The 7875-nt window shown below is 31.5% G+C and overlaps 1 long non-coding RNA gene across 1 annotated transcript; it reads right to left on the reverse strand.

Moving 5' to 3' along the window:
• Positions 1 to 4971: 4971 nt before the first annotated feature.
• Positions 4972 to 7617, reverse strand: LOC143231502 (uncharacterized). The gene is made up of 3 exons (XR_013016950.1): positions 7540 to 7617; positions 7258 to 7409; positions 4972 to 5761 (listed from the first exon to the last, which is right to left on the reverse strand). It is a non-coding gene; the product is annotated as an uncharacterized LOC143231502 (long non-coding RNA).
• Positions 7618 to 7875: the final 258 nt, after the last annotated feature.

Here is a 7875-nt window from a genome sequence, read left to right on the forward strand (position 1 = left end):
CTTTTAATTCTTCGTAAAAAGATTATGAACTGCTTTCAGCATTTTATAGCTGAATCCGTCGTATTAATAATGAAAATAAACCATTCTAGACAAGTTTAAGGTTGGTCTTAACTTTCAAATATACGATTTTTTCAATGATGATTAAGTAGATTTACAGTTTAGACATTATAAACACTACCTTGGTCTTTTCAATAGTTATATACACTTATTCCTATGCATTCGCTATAATAAAAATAGTACAATGTTGTGTATTGTTTATAATTGTTAAAGTAATGATATTTACCAGCTGAGGTTTTGTGCAGGATAGTTTTGTAAGACATTTGTACAAATAAAACACATAATATCATCTATAAAGAACGGTAGTTTTGAAATATATTGAATCAATCTAAAGGTCAGTGGTAAGAAAATCATTCAATAAAGATTTACATAATATTTTGCTGGGCTGAAGAGGACTAATAGATTGTTTGGTAAAATTATTACAACTGGTTAAAAGGTTCACTAGAAGTGAACGATCATCTGATTCGGTTTAGATAAATCTAGATGACAGACAGTAAAGTCCTTTCCCTTGATCGCCCTGCATGGCTGGGTGGGTAAAGGAGTTCGACTCGTAACCTGAGGGTCGCAGGTTCGAATCCCCGTCGCACCAAACATGCTTGCTCTTTCAGCCGTGGGGGCGTTATAATGGGACGGTCAATCCCACTATTCGTTGGTAAAAGAGTAGGCCAAGAAGTGGCGATGGGTGGTGATAACTAGCTGTCTTCCCTCTAGTCTTAAACTACTAAATTAGGAACGGCTAGCGCAGATAGCCCTCGAGTAGCTTTGCGCGAAATTCAAAAACAAACAAACCTTTCCCTTGTGGTAAAAGTAGGCAAAATTCTATGGGTATTATAGTGTTATACATAAACGAATCTTCTTATAAATGACTAGGATAAGGATTAAGGTAATGCCAACTAATAACAGCACAGGCTATAGGTTTTTCTATGTGCACTTAAGTCCTTCAAATATTAAAACTGTTATTGAAACAAGGTAAGACACCTGTTTGAGTATTTCAGTTTAAAGACGAATGAAGAAAAGCTAAATTAAGACTTGCTTCGTCAGGAAGGTTTCAACCGATTAATATCACCCAGAATAGTGAAACATTTCTAAGATAATTAAATTTTTCACGCAGAAAAAAAGTAATTAACTTTTTGTATATCATCGTTCGAGAAAATATAAGATGACAAACAAGATGAAGTAAGAACTGTAGTGTAGCAGTATTAAATATAATACTTTAATACTTCTCTTACTCATTAAATTCCCGTCACCAAAATTGGGATAAAAAATTATACAATTTATTTCTATGAATTTTGCTCACTACATTTCTCTAGTTTTATAGTATGAAAAATAATTATATTGTTAGTTTTCTCTTTTAAGGACCCATAACTGTAAAATAATAGCTTATTTCTCATCACTTCAAAAAAAAAAAGAGGTCATCATTGACTAAGACTAAAAATATTCCCAAGATTAAAAGCTTAATTTCAAAATCGTTCTGCTTTAATGCAAGTGTTCTATTTATATTTTTCTTTTACGAAAAAAAAAAGGATAAACAGAATTATTACTTTATATCTGAAAGAAAAACGTAAATTCTTTTGAACCTTATGAAATGTGTATCTTCTAGAGTCTAGACTGTGGTTGTACGTGTTATTAAAGTTTTTCCTTTATCTATATAACTTATATATGCATATATATCGATTAGTCTTTGATTTCATTTAATAATTCCATAAGATTGTTACATTCTTTGACTTTTGGCTATTGTTAAATGTAAATTGCGAGAGTCCTGTCAACTCTCTAAATTTTTAGAAGATTCTCGAATGGAAGAATCAACAATATATGTTTTGCAAAATTAATGAAACGTATCGTTGCCAACTGAATTTTTTAGACACTCACCTAAAGTTTATAAATCTAATCGAGAGACAGTTATATATAATATTTTTGGTCAGCTACAGTCAGTATATTATGATCCTCGGAAGCTATAGTTGTGATAAGCATTTATTAATCAGAAAACTTCAGATACTTGACCAGGAACGTTTATAGATTTCGAACATTACAAACTTCAGTGAATTAACTTCGGACATTAGTATTTATATGAGGATATTAGATATCATCGACAGTTTGTTTGTTTGTTTGTTTTGGAATTTCGCACAAAGCTACTCGAGGGCTATCTGTGCTATCCGTCCCTAATTTAGGGACCCACCGCCAACTCTTGGGCTACTCTTTCGCCGACGTATAGTAGGATTCACCGTAACATTATAACGCCCCCACGGCTGAACGGGCGAGCATGTTTGGTTTGACGGGGATTCGAACCTGTGACCTACAGATTACGAATCGAGTACCTTAACCCACCTGGCCATGCCGGGCACCATCCAAAGTAAATTATACTTCGTAACAATAGCAACAAAATTAATTGGAAACCTATTTTTATCATTACTTTCAGAAGATAATGTACTATTAAAGCGTTTATCGGCTTATATAGTATTATTAAAGATCTACAAATAATTCCGCTCAAAATTTTAAATTAATATTTTTATTAGCATTGGATCAATTTCGCACAAAGCAGTGGGATCTGGTTGAAGGTAATTTATATGTCGTATCATAAGAATGAAGACAAGAACAGAAAACATCTCCCACATTTTGACAAGCTTTCTGTTGTCATGGAAACTGTGTAAGCTGGTTTATTGAGAACCGAGAATAGAACAGAAGTATTGATACGTACGTAAAAACAGTTTTTTCACCAAATCAAAAGTTGAAGTACAACGTAATTTTTAAAAATGCGTTTTTTAACTTTTTGATTAAATATTTAATCACTAAGTTCTTGCACAACAATTCCAGACAAGCATAGGTATAAAAGTTTTTTATAAAAAGTTTTTATCAGTTTATTTTCCTTTTTCCTTACTTTGTACCCACATCCTCGTCTCTAATTCGTTGTTTTGTTCTATTTTCATATTTCGATTACTTTTTATCTGGGTTACTAATAATGTCACTTTTTTGTAGATTCAATTTTAATTTAGTGTAGTAATGAGAATCAAGTCATGCATTGTTTCTTCAGCGGAAACCTTTTGATTCGAAGGCTCTTCAAAAAATCCGGCGTAAGTTGTTTGTGTCAGTAAAGGAACTGCATTTAAGAAATCTTTCATTACGGGAAATTATTCAATTTAAATTCAGATTAAGACCATGCTAATATTTTTACAGAATAGTGGATGACAAAAGAAAACATAGCGAATATGAAGATCAGAAAATAATGTAATAGCTTTAATTTTACGTCCTAATTTTTTAAAATATAAGTCACCAACATCTAACTGTTGAATTACGTTACAAATATCAGTCTCTTTTTAAAAGTACTGAATCATTTGTATAAAAAGTTGATATCTGAAATTATACTGTACTAATACTATTAACATAAATCAGATCATTTAAAACTTAATCACTTACAATCCCAACTGGCCCAGCATAATCAGCTTGTTAAAATACTCTACTCGTAATCTTAAGGTCGCGGGTTCGAATCCCCGCCACACCAAATATGGTCACGCTTTCAGCCGTGGGGCGTTATAAAGTGACGGTTAATCCCACAATTCGTTGGTTAAAGACCAACCTAACAGTTGGTGGTTGTTGGTGACGACTAGCTTCTTTTACCTAGTTTTACACTGCTTAGTTAGGGACGGCTAGCGCCGATAGCTCTCGTGTAGCTTAACGCGAAATTCAAACCAAAGAAACAAAACAATGCTATTTAGTTTTCTTATGTTGTGTATTTATTAGCGTAACAAAATTAAACTGGAAAATTGTATCATTGTTCACAATTAACTTTCCACTAACCTTTTCATTGGATTAATGTTGTTGTTGTTTTTAATAAATCGTTATCTTTTAATTATCTGAAGACAGTTAGACTATGAAAAAAGTTTTATTTGATAATATTGATGAATGAATTTGTTTTTAATCATATTTTAGTGACACTGTTTTGCACATCTGTTTTCACGTTTAGAAAGAGTAGATCTGTCGTTGCTGGGGAGAAGATTAAGATCACAATTACAGTTTAAATAAAATGTATCAAAATCTCCCAACAGTAACGTTCTATACACACACACGCACACACACAATCAATTAGGCTTAGTGGTTAATATGCATTAATAAGCCTTTAATTCAACCTTCTATACTCGTTTCTACTTTATATATATGGGAGTCAAAGCGGGATCATTGCCAGGTCGTGATGAGGAGATTGGTACAAACCTGATGGTAAATCATATCCTTCTTTTACGGTCCGTTAGATAAAAGTTGGTCTCTATGATATGAATAATGTGCGAGGAAGTATTGTGTATTTTGTGCACTTTAGAATACATTAAACATTAGTGTTCAGAATATGTGACTTTGAGTTGGTAAATGATTTTAAACAGTCTAATATTATTAGTATTTTGACATACCTTTTCAACGATTGTTTTCGACCTGACTGTTACTTTTTATTTGAAACATAGGAAAATAGATGGGCAATTAACACAATCAGACAACTATTAAAAGTGCCGCTATATGATCAACTTGAATTAGATGTTCCAGATCTTTGATAATGGTCTTTATAGGTGTTTATATGAATGATTTGAATAACTGTAATAATTACTTGCAGTGGAACTTAAGCCACATATACACGAACTTAATATATTCTCAATAACATAAAACTTACTACCCATTTAAAAATCGTTCACGCAACAAAAACTATAGTTGCATATTAACAACTTTATTTAATCATTTATCTTGTTAGCTACAAAATCAGTGAATATGCTTTGTATTTTCTATGTATTTATATATATTTTTTCCTCTATCCTAAAGAGACTTTTTGTAAGATCGAGTATAATTATCTTCCAACCTGTAAAGAAAATTATTGGAACACAGCTCGTTTTGAGAAGATAGGTGTTTTCAGTGTTTTATTTTCTAAGGTATACAACAAGGAATATTTTTTTCGATTATTGTTTTTACTGCAATACATATTCTATATCAGAATATACAAAATAATTTATCTTGCTTTTCGATTAAATGTAAGAGTTTTTCTTCTAATTCTGGTTAATAGAAATCCTTATTTTTCCGTTCAATTTATGTAACAGAACCTTGTGAGAACGTTAAGCCCTAGACAATTACGTAGAATTTTTTTTCCTTTTTCCAGGAACTTGCAGCTGTTTCTCTAACACCACAATCCATTGAACCAAGTCTTATAACAGGCTTTTTGGCTACTAGCCAGAATCTGCCAAACGTTTCTTTGTGTAAAGTAATCAAATATTATTATTATTATTATAAAACAGCAGTAGAAACATAAGTCGAGTGGATCCATTACCAAACAGTATTTACAATCAGAATAAAACATATTTTATTTCGTTTTGAATTTTAATATAATTTCAGATTTATCAATGGTTTTTATGCTTCATTGTGAAACATGTTTATTCGTTTGCCAATTAAAGATACTTGATGATCTAAGTTTTACTTAAATTATCTTCTACTAATAGTAAATTTTATTCTTTTTTTTTTGCACCTTTTCTTGATCAAAAACAAATAGTGTAGATTAAACTACAGCAGTGTGAACATTAGTTGCTAACAACTCTTAGTTTTCTTTAGTTCTAATAACATGACATAAAATTAAATACTATTCAGACCCAAGTGCTTTCAATAAATGCTATTCGAGATGCTAACATATAAAAATTAATAAGAAATTCTGCTATTCAGCTAGTTGTTCCACAACGCCCACTTTCTGTAACAAAAACATAAAGTAATCAGGGCAACATGTAGGTGTTCGTGTTGAAGTAAAAAAACAACAACAACATAAATTACGCCAACTCAATGGGCTGTACGACGATAACATACTTGTTTAGATCCAGATGGTATGAAAACAATAATCTAAAGATGTTTATACGGAGACTTGGAAAAAGCTAAATTTGCATTCCTTATTCAACAGAGATATTTTTAGAAGTAGCTTAAGGTTAAATAATCTTTCCATAACGTTCAATCCGTTTTCACATTTCTCTTCTTACTTCCGAACTGTAGCAGTTTGCTATTACAGGTTTAGTTTGTGACATGTAGAGTTACAATAATTTAATGCTCCAAGTATTGAATATTAAAATACCTAATTTTATACGTCTTGTCTTTCTCATTATAACCTACTTTAAAGTTCTTTCCAGCCAATCTTTCTAACAACATATTTATCTAATTACAAATAAAGAGATGCAAACAATATTTTTATAGAGTGTGGTTACGATATGATGGCGTGACTTCGCGAGATTTTTTTAGGGTAAATTGAGAAAAAAGTGTGTGTTTTGTTATAGCAAAGCGTTATCAGGCTATCTGTTGTGTCCACCGAAGGGAATCGAACCCCTGATTTTCGCGTTGTAAATCCGAAGACTTTATTGTCCGAAATTAAAAAAACAGAACTGATAAAATATTTTATATATATGTTCATACATTTTGAATATACAATACTATGCACACATTTTCAGTGTTTTTATCTCGATATTTGGTGCCATAAACCAAACTCTATGTTAATTTTTTTTACATCTGCTTAGTGAGTCAGTTTGGACCGAGTTTTTACATTAGAAATACTGAGAAAGTAAGTAATAAGGAAGACTGATTCACGATGTCCCCAAAATAACTTGTTTTCATCCCGATTCTCCCCTCCACTCGTGGAATCATTACGCTGTCAATGCTATAACTAAATCATTTTGACCGAAAATCTATGAGCTTGGGGCTTTTTTTAACTTGTGTAATAAAAGATGCTAGTGAACAAAGTTTTTTGTATTCTACATTACATGTTGCAATAAGCCTAAGTACTGTAGAAGGTTAGTAGTTTCGGAGAGAAAAAGATATACATATACGGAGAAATTGGTGAAAAAGTGATGACTTTCAAACATCGACGAAAGTAAAAGGTTTCGTATCATGCAAAACAAACAACAACAACACAAAACTAAAGGCTCGTGGTAGTGAATAAATACACTTTGACTGCAGTCTATTCAGGGAACTTGACAAAGAAAAGGCAATGAAATATATATCCACTGATATTTAGCCAGGAGAAAAGGCTTTTTTATATATTCTTTTATCTTTTATGAGTATTTTACTCTTAAAATTAATAATAATAATAATAGTAAAATACCTTGTGTTAGAGTGATTTATTTCCGTGCAAATAATAATAAGTATTATTTCTGAAAAATCTATAACTTCTAGCCTTCGCAGACTTTATTATTCATAGGTTCTTACCTCGTTTAGGGAACATCACTCAGATTTTTACCGCTGAAGATGCCGTCATAGTTATATTTCCTTTACTCAAAGGAAGAGAGTGAATGACGACACTTAAGGGTGAAGGTATAAACAGAAACATCCGTTAACAGAAGTTAACTTGATGTCCTTCCCTATAAAAAAATTCCTTTAAAACTAACATGGTTATAGATATTTTATAAGCATTGATAAGTTATTTCTTTTACACAACAGTCTATATAACAAATTTCTCTATTCACATCTGAAAGCACTTAAAAATCCTACCCTTTGTCAGACATGACTCAACTGGAAGTTTGCTTACATACTTTCAGTTAGTTTTTGTTGACTGTTGTGTTGAAACCAACCGTTTCGCTTTTCTCAGTCAACTTGGACTTGTCATTATTTTTCTCTTACATACCATTTAAGTGAGGTTAGTTGGAACTGTGCAAGGACAAAAACATTTTTAAGAATGACAAAAACGGTAGTAAGATTCTCTATACATTTACCGGTAAAAGATAAAATAAAGAAGAAAAAACACAAGAGTTAAAATACTGTGTTGTTTTAGTATTCGTATTTACATGTAGAAACATGTAGATGTTTTGGTTATTTATATATCCATAT

This window comes from Tachypleus tridentatus, chromosome 11 (assembly GCF_004210375.1).
Source record: "Tachypleus tridentatus isolate NWPU-2018 chromosome 11, ASM421037v1, whole genome shotgun sequence".
Taxonomy (NCBI): domain Eukaryota; kingdom Metazoa; phylum Arthropoda; class Merostomata; order Xiphosura; family Limulidae; genus Tachypleus; species Tachypleus tridentatus.